The following is a 20,970-nucleotide window of genomic DNA, read 5'->3' as shown; positions in this document are numbered from 1 at the left end:
TTTATCTAGTTTTTACACCTAATAACATCAAAGGGACTACCAATGAAAACATGCCTTCGGGCTAATTTGGGTACATTTACACTCATGAATGTTGATTAATGTACTTTGTCCCTTTTTTAAATAAATAAATACATATTTATAAATTAATAAATTAATGTACACTGTCCCTTTTTAAATTAATTAATTAATTAATGTTAAGAAATTAATAAAATCAATGTATAAAACATTTCACTGAATTATTTTATTTACTTGTTTAGATTTTTATTCCTATTTTATTTATTTATAAAATCTATTTTTTGCAAATAAAATTTAATTACTGTTTGTTTACATAGTTTTGCATTGTTCTTTCTTTATTTTAACTTATAATTATTAATTGATTTTTTTTTATATAAATCTTTACTTTAGTTTTTAAATGGTATTTTTAATTATTTTTCTCATTTTATTTTTCATTTTTGTTTACTTCCTTAGTTTCGCACTGTTCTTAATTCCATTTAGAATTATTATTCAATATTTTTATATTTGTTTTTCATTTAAATTTTATTTATAATCTTTGCTGCATTTTTAAACATTTTCTTAATTTTATTTTTAATTGAATTATTATTGTTTTCTTCATTATTTTTTGCATGGCTCTTCTTATTTCTATTTATTTATTTGTTTAATTATTTCTTAATTTCTTTATTCATTTATTTGTTTATGTTTATAACTACTGGCCAAGCTAGTACACAAATACACCAATATTTTTTCACATTTATAATAATTTATCAGCATTTGTATTTTTATTCTATATTTTTAGATTCATTGTTTATTTGTTATTTTTTTCTGTTCTTGCTGGCCTGACAAAAGAATGTGAATTTGTGTTACCCCGAAAAGCGTCAGTGTGAACAATAGTTATAAGATACCGAAACAAAAAAAAAGGCAGAAAGAAAGGGGGAAAAAGGGAGAGATTGCACGGCAAGATGGGCAAAAAAAGTGAGGCTCTGTGCCGGCTCATCCCGTGGGAACTGTCGTCATGGCTACATCCTTCCAGCAGCAGCTCCCTGATTCCCAGAGAGCGACGAATGCAAGACAGGAGCAGTGACAGAGAGAGAGAGAGACAGAGAGATAAAGCAGCTCTTATTGCAGTGAGAGGCTGAGGATTGAGATGCTATATTACAGACTGCTGACACAACAACACACAGAGATTAAAGACCGCATGAAACCACTTTGCATCCAATTCAACTTCCTTAATGCCATGCACTTGGTTTTGGTGTTGCATCTCATTGTATAGTGTATAAAAATAGTTCTAGTCAATTTTCTATAGATATAGTTGTGCATATGCTTATTATTCATCTAAAGAAGTGTGCATCTCTGGAGTACGAGTGTTTATCTGTATTCATCAGCTGCGGTCGCTGACTCCTCAGTCCCAGCAGCAGACAGAGTTTTAATCAGAAATTCAAGCAGCTCTCTCTCTCTCTCGTGTTTGTCTTCCACTGAACAGCCCTTTTGTGACAGACCTATTCAGCCCTGTCCACAACACATCTGAAAATGATGAAAACAGATATGAGGCGGGAATCACAAAGCCTGGCAGAGAACAAAGACTACACAAAGAAACACAGTAGCACCAACTCCTTCACAGGAAATCACAAAGAAAGAGAGAGGCTCCAAGGAATTGATGTCAAACTTCAGATGGCCATTTCTGATTATATCACAAAAATAAGGATACTGTCAAACAGGATAATATATGAATAATATACTACAGTATACTTCTGCATATATGAATAAAATTAATTCTAAGGTACTTCAACACTTGATCATCACCTAAAGTATAAAGTAGGGTCCCTGTTATATTATGACAACTTATTTAAGGGAAAAAAAACATTATATGTTATTATTATAACAATAAACTGTCTTGTTTATTGTTTATTATATTACTTAAATAAATAATACTAATACTGAACTGTAATGTATGATTGTTTTATTGCTATATTAAAAATAATTTTCAAATTTCAAATATTTCAGTTTAAAACAAAACATTAAAATATTATAATAAAAAAATAAATTACATATTATTATTATTATTATTATTATTGCTACAACTATATTGACTTTATTTTAAATGATAATAATAATAATAATAATAATAATAATAAAATTAAAAAAAAAATAAAAATAAAAAAAAATAATAACAAAATTAAAAATTAACTAATGTATAATTAAAAACTAATAATTATGTTTTTTATTTTGCTCACTTTTGTTTTAATTTTTTATTTTCAATATAGCAATACATATAAAATACAATTTGTTTTGTTATATCATTACTACAACTACTACTACTACTACGTTGTAATAACAACTACTACTAATAATAATACTTTTAATTATTTTTTGGTTTATATTTATATATTTTAGTTTTTTATTTATATTATTAAAATAATACAATAAATACTACTATAAATATAAATAATAATTTAATTAATAATATAAATAATAAAAAAAAATAATAATAATAATAATAATAATATGTAACAATAATAAAGTTCTTCAAGAAATTTAGCTTAATTTGTCAAAGAGTTAATGAATATTTTAATTGACGACTTAAAGTGTGTGGAGAATAAACCAACATTAGTCTGTCACTAACGCAGGACAAACAATTAATGCTAAAATGTCAGATGTAGTGAAAACGCAGAGATAGAGGCGCGTGCTGCAAAAGTCACTGGATTCTCAAGGACACTGCGGCGAAAGAGAGAGAGAGTGTGTGTGTGTGTGTATGTGTGTGTTTGAAGGAGAGAGACGAGCGTGCAGGAGTATGAGAGGCAGCTTGGGAATATACTCATGTGGATTGGCCTCACAGTGAGCATGTGTGTCAGTGTGTGTGTGTGTGTGTGTGAGGGCGCGAGGGTTACAACACACAAGATGGGTCTGAGGGCGGGGCTTGGCATCTGCTCCACCAAGCATCCTGGGAGAAGTAGAGTGATGACGGCAGGCTTTTGGCGAGAGAATCGTGTTAATTGCTAACGAATCGAGGGTTACAAGACAGAAGAGTAAAGCGGATTCAAGCGGACACAAGTTGTTAGTCTTCTCAACTTACTCACACTTGTAGTTCAAACCAGCGGAGACTGATTAGCCACCATTTGAGCAGGAAGTGGGAGTGCGTTGGTCTGTAGAACAGTGACACACTCCATTACCTGAGTTGCTCTCAACATCCACCCCAGCGCACAGAGCCAGAGCGAGCCAGAACCAACAGACTCAACTCCAACGTTTGATTGGTACATTTCTGCCCAGGCCAAGACAAGATCAATGCCACCCACAAGCATTACTTGGTTATTTTTTGCTCAAGGCCCTTCAACTTCACGATCACAACGTAGTAGGTGTGATAAATTGTCCTTTTCTGTGTCAGTGGATGCTTGAGAATGAGCCATCCCTGTGCAGACAGAAAGGTGTGTGATTACTTCACCAGTAGTCTGTGTTTGCTCTCTATACTGATTCAGCTGTAGATCATGAGCAGTGCTGAGACTCACATCTGTAACCCATCAGAACAGAACAATCTGAGATCATCCCGAAAACTGTTCTGCGGTAACAATCTGGCAGGGCTGCAAGGTTGTCATTATACAACAATATTGCTACATTTGAAAAATAATTACAAGAAGCAAAAATAAGTAAATAAAATATTAAATGATCATGATAATTATGATGATTATATAAAAAATTTACTACAAACAAAATATTACTATTTTAATATTTCACTGCAAAAAATGTGTTTAATAATAATAATGTAAAATCACTAAATTAAACAATAATTTTAATATTTCACTGCAAAATAAAATTGTGCATTTAAGAAAAAATAAGAACAATCAACTATTATTATTATTACTAAATAAAAATATAAAAATTACTACAAACAAAATAAATATTACTATTTTAGTATTTTACTGCACAATAAAATTGTGCACTTAAGAAAAAGACAACTATTATTATTATTAATAAAAAACACAAAATATTAGTAGTGTAATATTTCACCTGTAAAAATATATTTTATATAATATAATATAACAATGATAAAACTTAATATTTAATAACAATAGTACTATTGTAATATTTCACTGTAAAATTATATATTTTTTATATAATAAAACAAACATTAATGATAAAATATTAATAGTTTAATTTCACATAACAACTGTAAAATTAGAATAAGAATATTTCTTAACTTTATTTTCAAACATCAAACCACTGAACTTTTTTTAAAAAAATAAATAAAAATTATATATATATATATTTTGCAGGCAGCCCTTAAAGCTTCTAAATATATATATATATATATATATTTTTGCAGGCAGCCCTTAAAGCTTCTCCCCTTTTTTTTTTTAAACACTACTATTGAGAACAGCGGTCTGCAACCTTTCGCCATGAGGTGCCATTTTTAATTTTTCTAGTTAACCACTGTGCCAACAGCCAACCCCCCCACCCCCCCATTATACAGAATGCATTAATGCTTTGTACAGTACATACACATTTTTAAATGATCCAATAAAAAACAACAGGGCTCTTTGATTTACATGCAAATAGTTTCTGAAGATTTTTTTTTCATAAATTGATTTTTAAACTTTTCAAAAGTTTCTTGAATGACAGATATACAGTGTGACAGTACTGAACATTACTGTATGTGTGTGTGTGACAAGGCCAATGCATTAAAACCGTTCAGTTCAATCAACATTCAATATCAATGTGCTGCTTTAATTGATGCGTGCGCATTCAGAAGCTCATTAACTTGTTGTCAGCGATGCCACGCAACTTTTATTAATTGATACTGAATCGCTACATTATTTCTCAGCAAGGGGGGGGGGGGTCGCTGTTTTTAAGTAGCTAACTCAGCTTCACTGTTTGTAGAGAGAGACAGACGCAGACAATTTACACATCTCTCTCTCTCTCCCTCTCTCAAAATGGCCATATTTGAGAAATAATTTTTTTAGTAGTTTGCATCACTGGATATAGCTCTCGGTCATTTAACATCTCTATCATAAACGTATCATTAAAAGTTGACTAATATTAAATGATTTGCAGCTTCATCTTACCTCGCTCTCTTCAACGTTAAAATGATGCTTCGTGCTCTGCTTCTGTCACCAGTAAACCCCGCCTGCTTTGATTTAATTGGCCATCTCAGTCATTTTGACAATGACGAGGGCTGTTAAGACCGCTGAGGCTTTGATCTGAAGTGGCTAGTATGTGCAGCGGTCGCGCACGCACATCCGTAGACTAGCACAAGTAAATTCTCACACTTTAATAGTATTTATAGCTCCTAATAGGCTGTGTGACTATGAGACGTTATTACCTCAAAATGTACATCAGTATGCAGTTTTCCCTAATGCTCACGTGCCAGTGATTATCCCTCTGTGTGCCACTGTTGGCACACGTGCCGTAGGTTGCCGACCGCTGCTTTAGAAGTTTGGGAAGGCATATGTTACGTTTCCAAATGCACATTAAAGTGACCCAAACTCATCATGATCATGAGCTGCTCTCGTGTAAGAAAGCAGTGCCACACTTCACTATGAAAGACGCTGCAAGTTCCAAACCATGTGTGACTTTCTTCTGTGAAACATAAAAGATGATCTGTATATTAAACATCAATGAGATCCAAAAAATAGCATTGGTCTCCATTTACTTTCATTGTATTGACAAATACAGTAAGACAATTTTCTTTTTTCATTAATCTTTTTTCAGTGAACTATCCCTTTAAGCAAAGAGAAGGCTCAAACAGGCTCTCAGGAGTAAACAGTTCACGTTCAACTAAACATCTCCAAAGAGGTACATGGAAACAAGCATGTAAACCTACAATCCTGCTCAATGTCCAATTGCATCTCAACTTCCATATGGATTGTAAACGGTGTAAAACATGGCATTTCCCAATAACAAATATGTTTCATCAACAAACACCAGCAGCTGTGAGGGCAAATACATTCTGACTCAACACTTGAACCGCGTCCAGACCACCCTGTACTAATTATTCCCAAAATAAGCAGTGGGGGAAGAGTTTCTGTGCTCCACACCCTCCAAATAAACCTGAGCGAGCAGACCCGACAATGGTGCGGTGGTCCGGAGGACTGCTGACCCACTCAGGACGGCCTTGTTTGAGAGGTCAAGAGAGAGGGGTCACGTACCGTCAGCGCTCACGTCCCGCTCCTGTCCAGGCCTTCTCACGTAGCACAGACGCTGTGGTATCTGGACCTGGAGGAAGAGAAGAGCATTAATTCAACCCTCACTGAAGTAGAAGAGCACTAGGGTTGGGCCGATAGATGATGTCATCGTCCATCGCCGATGGCTGACAGACATCGTGATGTTAAGATGACATTGTGATTCCTTTTCCCACCCCCCACCGCAATCCGCCGCATCCCAGTTCCGTGTGCAGAAAGGAAATTAAGTGTACTATGGAAACCCTTAAGGGAATAAATAGCCTACAAGATGGGAGGATAAAAAAAATATTTAAATACTTTTTCACGCAATTATATCGTTGGGTATGTATAGGTAACTTTACAGTATATAAATTGTGGGCATCAGGGAGCTGCTTTGAAACTGCTTTCGATTGCACGCTCTCATTTTACTTTCAACAGTATTAAATGTTTTCTTTGTTTTAATGTAGGCTACTAAGCCACATGTCACAGCACAAACCATTATCACACTAGCACATCCAGTTGAGGCTCTGGGCTGAGGTGTGTGAGAGTTAATAGCAGTGACAGTTTGGATGCACAAGGTGGGCTGTTTTCTCCATCACCTCAGCACTCTGTGAATCACTGCTGATACATCTACATCCTCAACGGGCTCCGGCGGGAGAACAACACCACCACGCTCGCTTTATCTCTGACCCGCCTCAGAGAGAGAGAGAACTACAGATAACAGACGCACCAGTTTACCGATGATCACTCAACTCCACGGCTGCGGGGGAGGAAATGACACAACCTCCCAGCTCTGTAAACAATAACCGTCATCATGAAATCACCATCCAGTGTTGCTGGTCACAGAGTACATCCATTTCCACTGGACCACCACACACTGCACTGCTGCTCTATGATCCACATTTAGAGATGGAAGAAAAGAAAAGCAGGAAAAACAAGAAAAGCAAGAAAAGCAAGGTCCCAAACATGCTGCTGTAGTGCTGTCTTCAGAAGCAAACGCACCTCAACAAGCAATAATTTTTCAGTTAAATCGCGTGATGCAGAGAGTTGATGTGTCTAACTGGCCATCAAACCAGACCACACAACATACAGCCTCTGGCATTATAATAAAACAGGACTTACAATGTGAATCCAACACTTTCCTGCTTTATTCTCTAATCTCATCAAATCTCACAGCAGCTGCCTTGTCTTTTTTCATGGAAACTTCCATCTTTTATGAATACAAATGAAAGCTAGTGCTATCATATCATGATATTTCCAATTTTTTTTTTCAAAATGTATTTTATTTCCAATACTTATTTAATTTTATTTCCAAATTGTATTTTATTTTATATTTTATTTAATTTTTTCTGGTTAAATTAAATTTTATTATTCAAAAAGCCTGTCTAATTAATTTAAGTTAACATAAATTTATTAAAAGTTTAACAAAAATAATTTTTAGGGCCCTATGAAATACATTTTATTTTTCTCTTTTTTTCTGTTTTAATTTTTATGGATTCCATTTTAATGGTTTAATTAAATTAAGAATCAACTAATAATAGGACCTTATGAAATATTTACTTTTGTCCAGAAATTCTGTTATGTAACATAAAACATTAATTTAATTTATCTTTTAACGGGTTGGCCGTGAAGAGTTTTGTGTGTGTGTGTATGTGTATTATATGAAGGTAATAAAATTGTCAAGTGCTCATGAAGTGACTCTCAGAGGAGTTCTGGAGATGCTCATGTATTTATGTCCTCATTTAGTGAGGATATACTCTCCAAAAAAAAATCAATCCAATAATTCTACAATTATTAATTATTTACAAAAAGAGCTATTCATTCAAAAAATATTGCAGCCAGTTTTCTTGAAAACTTTGAAGTCTCGTTCATGTCATTTTCTATGCAAGCCTTTTAATTTTTAGAGAATTTAAAAGAAATGAATGTTTTTCTTTGAGGCTTTGAAAAATTTCAGATGGTCAGGTCAAATGATATAAGATTATCTAGAAAAATATTAGGCTATTTAAAATATTAAAACAGTAAATAAAGACACTCATTTAAAAGCCCTTATCTGAAACAGCAACATGTGACTTGAATTTAAAGGGCACAGTTTTCAGAGTCAAAGAGCTGAGATAAGGCAGTTACGTAATAATCTCAACGGGCCTGATGGACACGGTAAGCGAGCAGTTCCTGACCATGCACGACTATGAAGCAACTCTAGGTCATACAGACCTACCATTTATTAGTCCTGGAAGCACAATAGATGAAAACAATCACTGTTAAACACCAGCTCTTTCCCTCCAATTCCAAAATTATAATTCAGTCTCTAGTGGGCACTCACCCGCTCCGTCTGAGCACTCTTGAAACTGACCGACCATGTGCTTCATGCTCCACCTCCGTCGATGGGCATCTTGCCAAGACTGAACTGGTAGTGGTGCGGGTATCTGCGCGCTTCAGTATCACTGCAGCACGCCTGATTGTGTGATGATAAATAAGGCACTGAAAATTGTTTTTGCCGGGAGACGGGTGACAATGGGCCATCTCTAATCTTTCCAATTGAAAAATTAATCTGTCAGTATCTGCGTTCATGAGCCATACAGAGACTTTTTATCCATGGACAGAAAAGAGGGTGTTACGTACATGCTTGGGTATATGTTACTGTATGGGTGCGTTTGTATGCATGCTTTGTTTCAGATGCAAAGTTTCATTAGAGGATCTGCCTGTCACTCTGCTGGCGTAGGACACTGACATTTGTGATTGCGCCGCCAATGGCCTGTGGCCTTGCAGTTTAAAAGACACTAACTATAATGGGGAATAGGCTGGGCTGGGTAATGATGCGGCTCTGTGAAGTTGGTTCTCTCTCTTGCGAGAAGACCAGTCTGAGAGTCTGTTTTTGTTTGAGTTAAGGTTCTATTTTCTTTTCAGTAGTTTCAGTGGTTTCGCTTTTTGTTGACTGACTTTGATGTGCATGTTGCACCTGTTTGATGTTATCTGATCATCTGTTGTGACCATTCTGTTTTAGTCGTGTTCCTGTGGCTCAGTGGTAGAGCATTGCGTTAGCAGTGCAAAAGGTCAATTCCCAGAGAACACACATACTGATAAAAAAAAAAAAAAAAAAGTATAGCCTGAATGCACTGTAAGTCGCTTTGGATAAAAGCGTCTGCTAAATGCATAAATGTAAACGTAAATGTAGTCACTGATGAGAGTTGTGCAAACTGTATTGGAGAGGTTGTGAGTAAGGTAAGCTTGTCGCAACATACATTTACATCATGAAGGTTTCTCTTACTGTATTAGACACACCAGGTTAGAGCGAGAGGTGCTTATTTTGTATGTTTTTGTTTGATTAGTTAGAGTAAGGTTAGCCATGGCATCTTGTACGCTGAAGATGTTTGTTTCTACATTTTCTGTTGATAGTTTAGTTTGGTTAACCTTAGTTGGTGGGAGTTTTTGTTTTTGTTTAGTTTTTTTTATTTAAGCATCTCTCTCTCTCTCGCTCCTCCCTGTCCTCCAACCTGCTCCCGTCTGTCATTCATTGATTGTACATATTGTAAATATTTACTTTACTACTACATCCTCTTTCAAGCACTTTAAAAGAACATTAAAACACTGGGAGTAAATTACTGATTTCTGGTGGCCGTTTTCTTGCCTTGTGCAGTTCCTTCACATCTTGATATTCACACACTTAATGTCTAATAATATTCCTAGACAAACCATAATTAACTAATTGGGGCGTAACATAATTGGGGGCTCGTCAATAGTTTGTGTGTGTGTTCTTGTATGGTTTGGAAAACTGCAGTAGAAGGGAATTGCTGGTGCCTTGTAAGGTGCTTAAAGTGTTAACTAGACAATGAGTACTTTTGATTTTCAATTATTTATTGCTAACCCAACTTGGGAAGTTTTTGAGCAAAGTAGAAAAGACGAGTTGTTACAGATAGCGGACCACTATCGCATTCCTGTGGTGAGGCAATTGTGGTTGAAGCATGTTATTAAGAATGAAATCTTGAAACACTTGACCGAATTAAATGCATCCTTATTCCCAGATGGGGATAAAGAAGGGGCTGGAGCTTCGGCTGTGGAATGGCGTGATAAATGGTTGTCTGCTAGTAACGTGCACAATTTAAATTCGTTGAAAGAACTACTGCTATTGGAAGAGTTTAAAAGTTGTTTGTCGGAACGAAGAGTCACGTATCTAAACAAACAAAAGGTTATCTCTTTGTCACAAGCCACGATTCTTGCAGATGAGTATGTGTTAACGCACAAAAGTGTGTTCGTTTTAGCAAGACCGGAAAAAAACGTTGATTTCACCTTCAGTGCAAAATTTTAATGTTTGTACTAAAACTAATTCAGGGCAGAATAAAGAGACCCGAGAATGTTTTTATTGTCAGAAGGCAGGACATCTTATTTCTGATTGTTTTATGCTTAAATGCAAGCAAAAACAAGATCAATTAAAACCTGCTAAAACTATAAAAACTCCATATGGGACAGAAAAAGAAAAAGAGAAAAAAAAAAAAGGGTTTAAGCCATTTTTGATGAAGGGGTTGATCTCGATAAATGGGTCACAAAGTTAACAGTGGGAATAAAAAAAAGTGTAAGAGGAAAGCCAGGGAAATTAGGAAGCTAGGAGAAGAGAAAACTAAAAACAAGGAATGCAATGATGGAATGAACAAAAAAATAAGGAAACAAGAGAGGCAAAAAAATGAATGAATATAAAAAATTAAAACAGCAAAAAGACAAAAGGGGGAACATAAGAAAGACTGAAGCAAAGACAGGGCAATCCATAAAAAAGAAAGAAAAAATAAAGACATTATGAAGAACAGGAAAGAGGAACAGGATAGGGCGGGGCAGGATGGGAAAAGAAGAAAAAAAGAAAAGATAGGATAGGAAAAGAAAAGGAGGAAAAGGAAAAGGAAAAGGAAAAGAAAAAAAAAAAAAAAAAAAAAAAAAGGAAAAAAGAAGGACCGGAAAAAAAGAAAAAAGGGAAAGGGTTAATAAGAGGAATGAAAGGAAGCAAAGGAAAAAAAGGAAAAAAGAAGGACCGGAAAGAAGGAAGGAAGCATCACAGACAAAAAAAATAAGAGAAAAAAGGTCAGAAATGAACTTTTGTGCATTTTACAGCTGGAAGTCAGACTTCAGCAGCATCAATATCACAGTGAGCTGCAGAAGACCTAATGAGACACAAGAAATACAATGAAAACAGTGTTTATGACTAAATACCGTGAAGATATATGAAAGCACCACACAGTTGTTCTGGAAGACTCTATTGATGCGTTTCAACAACAAGTCCTAGTGCCACATTGATCAAGCTGCACTAAAATAGAGCCATTAGCAGAAGTGTGATCAATGCACAGAGCCTTAATTCAAACATCAATAATCACACTCTTACATGAGCTGCTATCATACAAAGTGCTGCACACTCAATTATCCAGCAAAGCAAATGTGAGGACAGAAGTGAATAATGGCTCCTCATGAAGATGAAGGCCATGGCAATTTATTTCAAATGCTTTCTGTCAAGATTACAAACTAATCAAGCTTTAAAGAAAAACATAAAAAGAAATTAATAACAAATAAAACCTTCCTTGACAACCTATTAATAAATACACACTGTCAGCATGTTACAATTCTGTCTAAATTAATTTGAAAATACTGCTTAATACTAATAAAAATGTAAATATAATATATATATACATAGAGAGAGAGAGAGAGAGAGAGAGAGAGAGAGAGAGAGAGAGAGTTTTAGAAAAAAATGTAAGGAAGAAAGACAGACAGGAAAAGAACGAGAAAAAGCAAAAAAGGAAGCAATAAAGGATGAAAAAGCATATAAGACTGAAAAAGAAATTAAAAACAAAATAACAGCACATTTTTGCTTGGCACGTTTTATGAATAATTATGTGTAAAAACTTCTAAATAAACTAGTATTTTGGTTATTTATCAACAAATAAAAAAATATTTGTAACATTTATGTCATAAATAACATGCTGTCGGTGCAGATTCCCTTCTACATTAAACACTTAATTACTAAACAAATATAAAAATATAATAAAATAAAACCTAAAGAGCCCAAAATCCTAAAAACACTTGAAAAAAGTCAAAAATGTAAGGAGACAGGAAAATGCATGAAAGAGAAAGAAAAAGAAATAAAGCAAAGGAAGGAAGAAAAGGGAAGGAAGCACAGAAGAGCAAAAATAAAGTAAAAACAAACAACACAGGCACATTTTTGCTTGTCACCCTTTATGAATAACTATACAAAACCACAAAATCAACAAATATTTGGGTTGCTATAAACTATTTATTTATTTATTTATATAAATATTTATTTTATAAACTATAAACTAAATTTACTCCAAAAATATTTCTTAATACTAAAGTAACTAAATATTAAACTTTTATTATTTATTTAATTTTATTTTATAAAAAAAAAAATAAGTTAAAAAATAAATATAATTCTGAAATTTAAAAAAATTTAACACAAGGACTTTGGTCCTTTTTTGGACAACTATTCAAGCACCCGGTTCTGGATGCAGAACAGATTATGAAATCCAATCATGTTTCCAAATAAAGTTTTGATAATAAATAATCTCTGAAGGTATGAAAGCAATGCCAACATCTCCAGCACTCTGCTCAAAATGAGGTCTATATTTGTCTCAATCAGGAGTGTTATTCCCGCATCTAACTCCACACATATGCGACGAGCCAAGTGGGATCGTCAGTAAAGAGGAGCGTATGGTGATGATGGAAAGTGAAATTCAATTAGCGCTCTCAGACAACGTCTCCCACACAGAGCTCCGCTCTCAATGCTGGAGAAAAGGTCGCTTTCCAGATGAGAATAGCTCCACTGTGGGATACATGTCAAGCAGACACGGTCTTTGCTAGAAATTTTGATTGGTTAAGGCCGATGTAATCTACAGACGCCTACTTGAGCTCAGCGATCAGATATCATATAAACGGCATCAAAAAGCCACTTAAGGAAAAACTAAACCACAGTCATCTCACTCCCCTAAAAATCACAAAAACCACATTAACCTGATGCTTCACAGACTCACATGAAAAATGAAAACTTTCAATTGACAAAGCAGTCACGGCACGGCCCTCTGAACGTGTTGTTTCAGAAGTATGACAGGCCGAAAAACTTTCAATTGACAAAGCAGTCAGACATCTCCTTCCTAAAAGAAAACAAAAAAAAACCTCAAGCCATAACCCTAATTTTCTGTTGTCAGCAGCTGTAAAGGTCAGGGATGCCATTATATGAAGTACCAGGGCCTTTAGCGTTCAGGAAATGCTTCCCTTCAGCATTTTAAAACAGCAGGAAATTAACATCTAAATTCCTTTCAAAAACCATCAAAAAAAAATCTAAATTCAACTCCACAACACCTCTGTAAGCAGTTTTTACCAACTGTCCTTTTGGAATTCTTGGAAAGTTATGCAGAAGCAAAAGCATTTGTTGATATTAAATTAAAAGAGAAAAATTTCAGTTTGTTTCTTTTGCATCAGAATGTCATGCACAATTGTGTCTCAGCGCAAAATATATTAGTAAGAAACCTCTTACAAATAAAACAAAAAAATATGAGTTGTATGCATTAAAAAATCAATAATAGAAAACATTAAAAAAAAGAATTCAAAAACAAAAACTAGTAAACATTAACGGCAACAAAATTGGCGTCTTGCAAAGAAAACAATCACATATTCATTTTTGGCCAAGATTTTCTTCATTTCTGCCTTTGCAGAATTTGAATGTGTATAACAATTAAAACCCATAAAGACTTCAGTGTGAACGGAGTGAAAAACCCAAAGACTTCAAAATTAACAGTGCCAGGCTTAGACCTCCAGATGTTCTCCTCAGAGAGTGAGCGACTGCATCTGAACACAGACAGAGGGATAAGAGAGTAAGGCCTAAAAGTACTCCATGCCAGCACATGAACAAAATCACAACCTAATCTTTAAGCTCATCTTCTTCTTTGTAACCCAAATTGTAACAAAAATCATATCAATTCAAATAAATATTCAATGAAACAAAGACACAAAAGAAAAAAACTAAATAAACAAACAAATTTTAGGAAAAACCTAAAAATTTTGACTTTGAAAATTTTTTCAGATCAAAGAAAGATCAAAAAAATAAATAAAAAACAAAAAAAGAAATTTAAACAAAATACAGGAAATATAAAGAAGAAAGCCAACACATTAAATGTCATGGACGTATATTTACAGAGTAATTTTGTAGAGTGGGGTCAAAATGACCATTTACACCTGAGATTTGGAGCCAAATTACAGGAGGGTATAATGGACTTTAGAAACCTGGCAGCACTATTATGTTATTTTTACACAGAGATTGGTAGGTCTATTAGTAAAATCTGTTGACTTTAGCAATCTTTTTTGCATTATAGGGTAACAGTTCAAAAAATGGTAAAAAAAAAAAAAAAAAAAAAAAAAAAAAAAAAAAAAAATCTTGGCCTGCCTGTAATTCAAGAGGTAACATTTGGTTATCAATCTTTGAATATGGATAAAATTCAACAATTTGAAGATGGCGCCACACTGAAGTACCCAAATCTCTGGAAATGAACATACAGGGTCTTAAAATGAACATTCCTCAAGAAATGTTTAAGAACCAAAACCTAAAATTCTATTGAGATATCTTAATACTTTGATTTAAAAGCATATGCAAATATGCAGATTTGTTTTATGCAACTGTGTTAATAGAAAAAAATAAGATTAATTTCTAGTTTAAACATTATTTCATTTTTCAGACATTCCTCTTTAAAAGCAAAAAGGATCCGCTGTATGCAAAGTGGCTCACGTTGGGTTTTTGACCACTGAATGTGTGTACAGTTTACTCTTGGAGCCTAACTGAGATCCCAGTATCTCTGGTACTGAACCATACAGGGCCATAAAATGAAGATACCAATAAAAATAGCGTGTTAAGAACTAAAATCTAAAAGATCTCTTTTTAATACTTTCTGAGTTGCATGCAAACTTTGGGAAAGAAAAAAAAAAAAAACTTGAAAAGTCACCATTGGCATATAATGCAACAAAGATTGCTTAAATCAACACATTTTACTAACAGACCTACCAATCTCTTTACAAAAATAATGCTGCTGCCATCTTTCTATTATATCAGCACTTCAATATATTAATTTATATAAACATTATATCAGTTAATGAAATATGTTTTTTTTTTACTTTACATTTAAGCCAAATCTACCATACTTTGGCTACTTTAAAGTTATGGCAACCACAGCTTCCCCTTTTTTTCTCTAAATTTCACAGATTATTTTTACAGTGTATATTTTTTAACACAGCAATCATTAAAAAGCATTGTTTCTAAACTGCATTTCTTGTGCTAAATATAGCAGCGAGTTTCAGCGGTGTTGAAGCGAGGATTCAGACGGGCGTAGTCACACATGCACCTGCAAGTTTATTGTGGTTCGCCTACGAAAGGTCGGAGTCGTGCCGCTGGCCTCTGATGTGAAAGGCTCACTAACTCACGAATGATGAAACCATTCTCCTCTGCCATTCAACACATTCAGCTTCTCACCAGGTTCCAAGTGCCTTCCATGAGACCAGACGCGTCCCGCAGAGATCTCGCGCAGAGCGTTCCAGCCCTGTTTGAGCAATAAGGCAGTACTCTCCACTGCCAAAGAAGGATTGTTAGCCCCGACTCCCGCAGACAATGGCTTAGCAAAGCTATTATAGCAAAGAGGCAGATCTCTCCCTGCCCGAGAGGAAAATAATCCTCAGCAGTATGTTTCATCTGACAGGTCAGGACTTTTGACCCTGGCTCACCCACAACACTGTTTGAGTAGTATAGTAACGCTGGTTACTGAAGGTAGCAATTTGGTGAAGTGCGCCGAAAGGGTGAAAGTGTTTAACAGTAGCTGCTCTGAAGACATGTTTTCAGTCTGTAATAAAACCTCTTATCTTGCTGAATGATGTAACTGCCTTTAACTTTTAGTGTGGCAGGCATGTACAAAAAATATTAATGTTTTTACCAAGAAAAATAAAAAATATATTTAAAAAATATATTTAATAATAATCACTATTAACAAAATAAATTTTATATTAATGTATTTAATATTTTTTTTATATATATACTACATAATATAGCACTGTCGGTTTTTTAATGTAATGTCATTTTTTTATATAAAACATATTATATATATACTACATAATATAGCACTGTCGGTTTTTTAATGTAATGTCATTTTTTTATATAAAACATATGAAAAGGTAACACTATAATAAGATTCCATTTATTAAAATATATTAATTATTGTTAGTTATAAGATTAAAAAACATTGGAATATTTATTAATACACTATCACTATTCCGTTAATATTATTTAATAGACCCAAGTTTAATAGACCCAACAAAAAACAAAAGTATTTTATTAACTAGTAATACTTATAAATACTGTAACAAATGTATTGCTTACTTTTGGTAATGTTAGTTAATACATTAACTAATGTTAAATTAATGGGACCTTATTGTAAGGAGCTCCACATTTTACAACAGATTTTATTCATAAATGCATTATGTATTATGAACTAACAATGTACAAAAAATTTAATTAAATTATTATATAAATATATAATACACAAAATATACATAATTTATGCAAATCTGTATACTCTATAACTATTTTTAATTCAACTTTATGCATAAAACAATGTTCACATAAATCTGAAATATTAAAAATGCCTAGTATATGAAATTAATATTAGCCTAGATTAATATATGCCACTAAATGAATGTAATAAACTACTGTTCATTGTTAGCAACACATAATTCACTTCTGTAAATTTGATGCAAAATAATGTACAAAAGTTATGATTATATTGTTTTATTACATTATGTATTTTAACTGTTCTGTTCAATACAACCATAAGATTACTTGTGCTTGATTTTATTTGAACCAATTATTATTGCCTCATTGCGATTATATGCATATTTTAAGTCATTTTAGTCTATTGTTCACTTAGATCTATTTTTATTACCGCAATAAATTATCCAATTACTCGATTACTTGTCAGAATAATCGAACAATCAACCAATTACCAATCAAAAAAATTTAAAAAAAACAAAAAAAAATCACAAAATAAAAAACTTATTACTCCACTAAAACAAAATAATCGTTAGTGACAACCCTAGAGTCAAGGTTAAAAAATTAAATAAAAATCACAAAAGTCAAATGTTTTGATGTCCCTGAAAAAAGTGATTGTAAAGTCACTGAATTTTTAAATAATAAATTAAATTCACAATTTGGAATAAAAAAACGGGGGAAAAAAATCCATTACAAGTGTTCAAGATGTCAGAACTGTCACTTCAAGGGGTAACAATGCATGTGACAAAACATAACTTCATTTTTGATGTACTATTCCTTTTTAAGATTTGCATTGTCCTAAAGATGAGGAAGTTCATTCAGCTAGTTCATTCACATCAACTTTTTGTTATCGTGAGAGTTTAAACACCAGCTACTCAAGTCTGGCCTGAACAGCAACAGTGGACCTGAAATCGATAGTCACCCTGTCTGAATGGGTCACAAAGAGCTCTCTGTTCACCATTTAAAAACACGGCCCCCTGCTTAATATAGAGCTCAAACGAGGGCCATTCCAGCTCCAGCCATCCATTAAACAAGCCAACACTCGGCGTCTGGCTCTCATTTGCCCAAGAGCCAAAATATTTACCTTCGCATGTTCTCTCATCCTGCATTGCGTGCCAAAGAATTCGTACACTGGTTTAACACACACATGCAAGTCGGTTAAGGCTGTACAGATTACAGCGGTTAATCCAGTCATGTAGCACACATCTGTGATCTTGAAGTTTTTCACCTGGTTAAAAAACAAAAATGTTGCACATCTAGATATGCATTGCACAAAGAAAGCCAGAGTTAGGAACAAAACAGGAGAAAAGGGGGAAGAAAAGCCCCTCTTCCGTTTATAACTCTTCACACAATCTGGGCCATGCCCAATTATTTTACTCCTGCAGTTACCATGGAGACTGGCTCCCTCCCACTCCCGGGTGTTAAGAGACGTTGGAGGCCAAGTCTGATGTGCGGTGCAGTTTGTGTTATCACCCCTCTTGTTTTTAACGCAGCTGCCGTCTCCTAACCGCTTTATCGGCACAACAGGAAACAGCTGTAAACTCGCTAATAAGCAGAGGATGACTCGGTCAATGCCACCACATTCACTCAGAAATCCATGAGAAGCTGAGCTCATCTCGAGGTGTATGGAGTGTGACCGACAGTGTTAAAATGGAAATCATGAAATCTGTTTCATTGTATCCTGGAATTAACAGACACACTGCATCGCTGTACCAATGCCTGCAGCTTTGAAAGCTACAATTTCAAAATCCAAAACTGAGTCAAATATATTCTCTTTAACAGAAAACACTTTTCAAGAACTACAACGGCATTGGCTTCTTCAGACTACAGCAAACTTCTTCCGGATATTTGTGACATCACAAATTCACTAATTTAAATAATTCCTGCCCAATGGTGAGGCCTGGTTAAGTTGAACTAGAGAAGACGAAGAAGCCAGCTTGAATTGGTATGGCAAAATTGCAGCCATCGTTAATATTTAAACTCACAGTAATGGTACGAGGCATGTAATTTCCGGAACACAAACCAATCAGAGCACATTTCTTGTTTTGGAGAGAGGGGTTTCAGGGAAACAGAAATTAAACGGGTTTGAGACAGACTGGAAGGAGAGGTGCTAAATTTAGGGATGCATGATATTATCGGAATGTTATCAGAATTGGCCGATAATGACTTAAAATATAAATGGCCCAATATGAAAAATTACATGTTATTTACTTAGGGGGCGCTGTTGGCCTACTTGTAAGAAAATTAAAGAAAATACAATACATAAACTACATTAAGATACTAGTGTTTCTGGTTAAATAAAGCAGTAATCAATGTCATAAAACTATAGCTTACAAAAAAAAATAAAAAAATCACAAACATGTCATTTGTGATTTTAATTATTTTATATAAACAGATTTATTTAATAAAAAGGGTTAATTTAGCCAAAAATGAAAATTATGTCATTAATGACTCACCCTCATGTCGTTCCAAACCCGTGAGACCTCCGTTCATCTTCGGAACACAGTTTAAGATATTTTAGATTTAGTCCGAGAGCTTTCAGTCCCTCCATTGAGAATGTATGTACGGTATACTGTCCACGTCCAGAAAGGTAATAAAAACATCTACAAAGTAGTCCATGTGACATCAGAGGGTCCGTTAGAATTTATTAAAGCATCGAAAATACATTTTCCTCCAAAAATAACAAAAATTACGACTTTATTAAGGATGGTCTTCTCTTCTGGGTCTGTTGTGAATGCGACTGCTGTGACTGTTGACGTACGACGCTGCTGATGTGTTCTCTGGTGCGCCCAATGACAAAGAAAACACGTCAGCAGCGTCACTGCAGTGTTGTGAACGCGCTCACAACAGACCCGGAAGAGAAGACAATCCTGAATAAAGTCGTTATTTTTTTTATTTTTGGAGCAAAATGTATTTTCGATGCTTTAATAAATTCTAACAGACCCTTTGATGTCACATGGACTACTTTGATGATGTTTTTATTACCTTTCTTGACGTGGACTGTATACCGTACATACATTCTCAATGGAGGGACAGAAAGCTCTCGGACTAAATCTAAAATATCTTATACTGTGTTCCGAAGATGAACGGAGGTCTTACGGGTTTGGAACGACATGAGGGTGAGTCATTAATGACATAATTTCCATTTTTGGCTGAACTAACCCTTTAATAATGTGCAATGTTTTTTTTTTCAAACGGATTATGAAAACTTAAATACAAGGAGCTCTAAAGATTTTAAGAATTTCTACAGTTATTTTGCTTAAAACAATCTAAAAATGTTAAATCTACAAATAAAATGTTAAGGTTGCCACTGCATCTGTTTGAAATTAAATAAATAATAAAAAATCAGTGATTGATTTATAGTTATTTTCAAATATTTCAAAATACTCATTATAAAAGAACTTCATTAATGTTCATTCAATTCTAACAAGTAAGTTTTATATTCTAAAATCTATTCTAGTACAGCAAAAAATGAAATCAAGACTTCAAAAGGGCATAATGGCACTCTTTTAAAAAATAAAATATAATCAAATTCATTCAAAGTCATTCAAGTACAAATAATCTTAAAAATAATCAGGTTGAATCTCGTTTAATTTAAAAATGAAGTTGAAATTGGTGATTTTGATGAGTTGAGTAATGGAAAAACATATGTTGCCATGACAATGATTATATAGCTATTTTTCAGGGTATATTTTGTTAGTAACTTATATTGTTACTAACTACTTTTTCAACTAGGTATTTACTTTTAAATGTAGTTTATGTAAATGTAACACATAAATCACATTTAAATTTCACACACACACAAATGCAAAATATATTAGAAAAAATAAGTTCACAACAACATTTATATTTATTTGGCACACACACACAAATGTAAAATATTGTAATTATGGTTACATTATTAGACTTAAAATTTACACCAAATAAAATCAATAATTAGAAACATTCTATTAACATTTATTTAGATAAATTTATATTTAAAAACACTGACATCAAGATTTAACTACACATTTCACACCATAAAGACATCAAATAAAATATATTTTTTAATGAAATAGGATGAATTTGCATGAATGTTTCAAATTACAGGTTTCACTAAAAAGAAACCAGTTTCCAAACTCTGCAATGCTAACTCTAACACTATACCGCTACTTGTTGGGAAGATTTATTACTGGAAAAACTACACTTTTACAAAAACCAATCCGTTACAGTCACACCTCAACTTGTTAATTTAGTAGCATTCACTACTTTTCC

General features: G+C 33.8%; 1 protein-coding gene across 1 annotated transcript in view; it reads right to left on the bottom strand.

Annotated features, from left to right (window-relative positions):
* LOC109077829 (spermatid perinuclear RNA-binding protein-like) overlaps nt 1–20,970 on the bottom strand; it is a 92,205-nt gene that overhangs the window by 53,937 nt on the left and 17,298 nt on the right. The window contains 1 exon segment of the mRNA XM_042732255.1: nt 6,135–6,201. The gene's annotated coding sequence lies outside the window, so the exon portion shown is untranslated.

The sequence above is a fragment of the Cyprinus carpio genome, chromosome B10 (assembly GCF_018340385.1).
Source record: "Cyprinus carpio isolate SPL01 chromosome B10, ASM1834038v1, whole genome shotgun sequence".
Classification (NCBI taxonomy): Eukaryota; Metazoa; Chordata; class Actinopteri; order Cypriniformes; family Cyprinidae; genus Cyprinus; species Cyprinus carpio.
The sequence above is the reverse complement of the archived record's forward strand: the minus strand, read 5'-3'. Positions and strand labels throughout refer to the sequence as shown.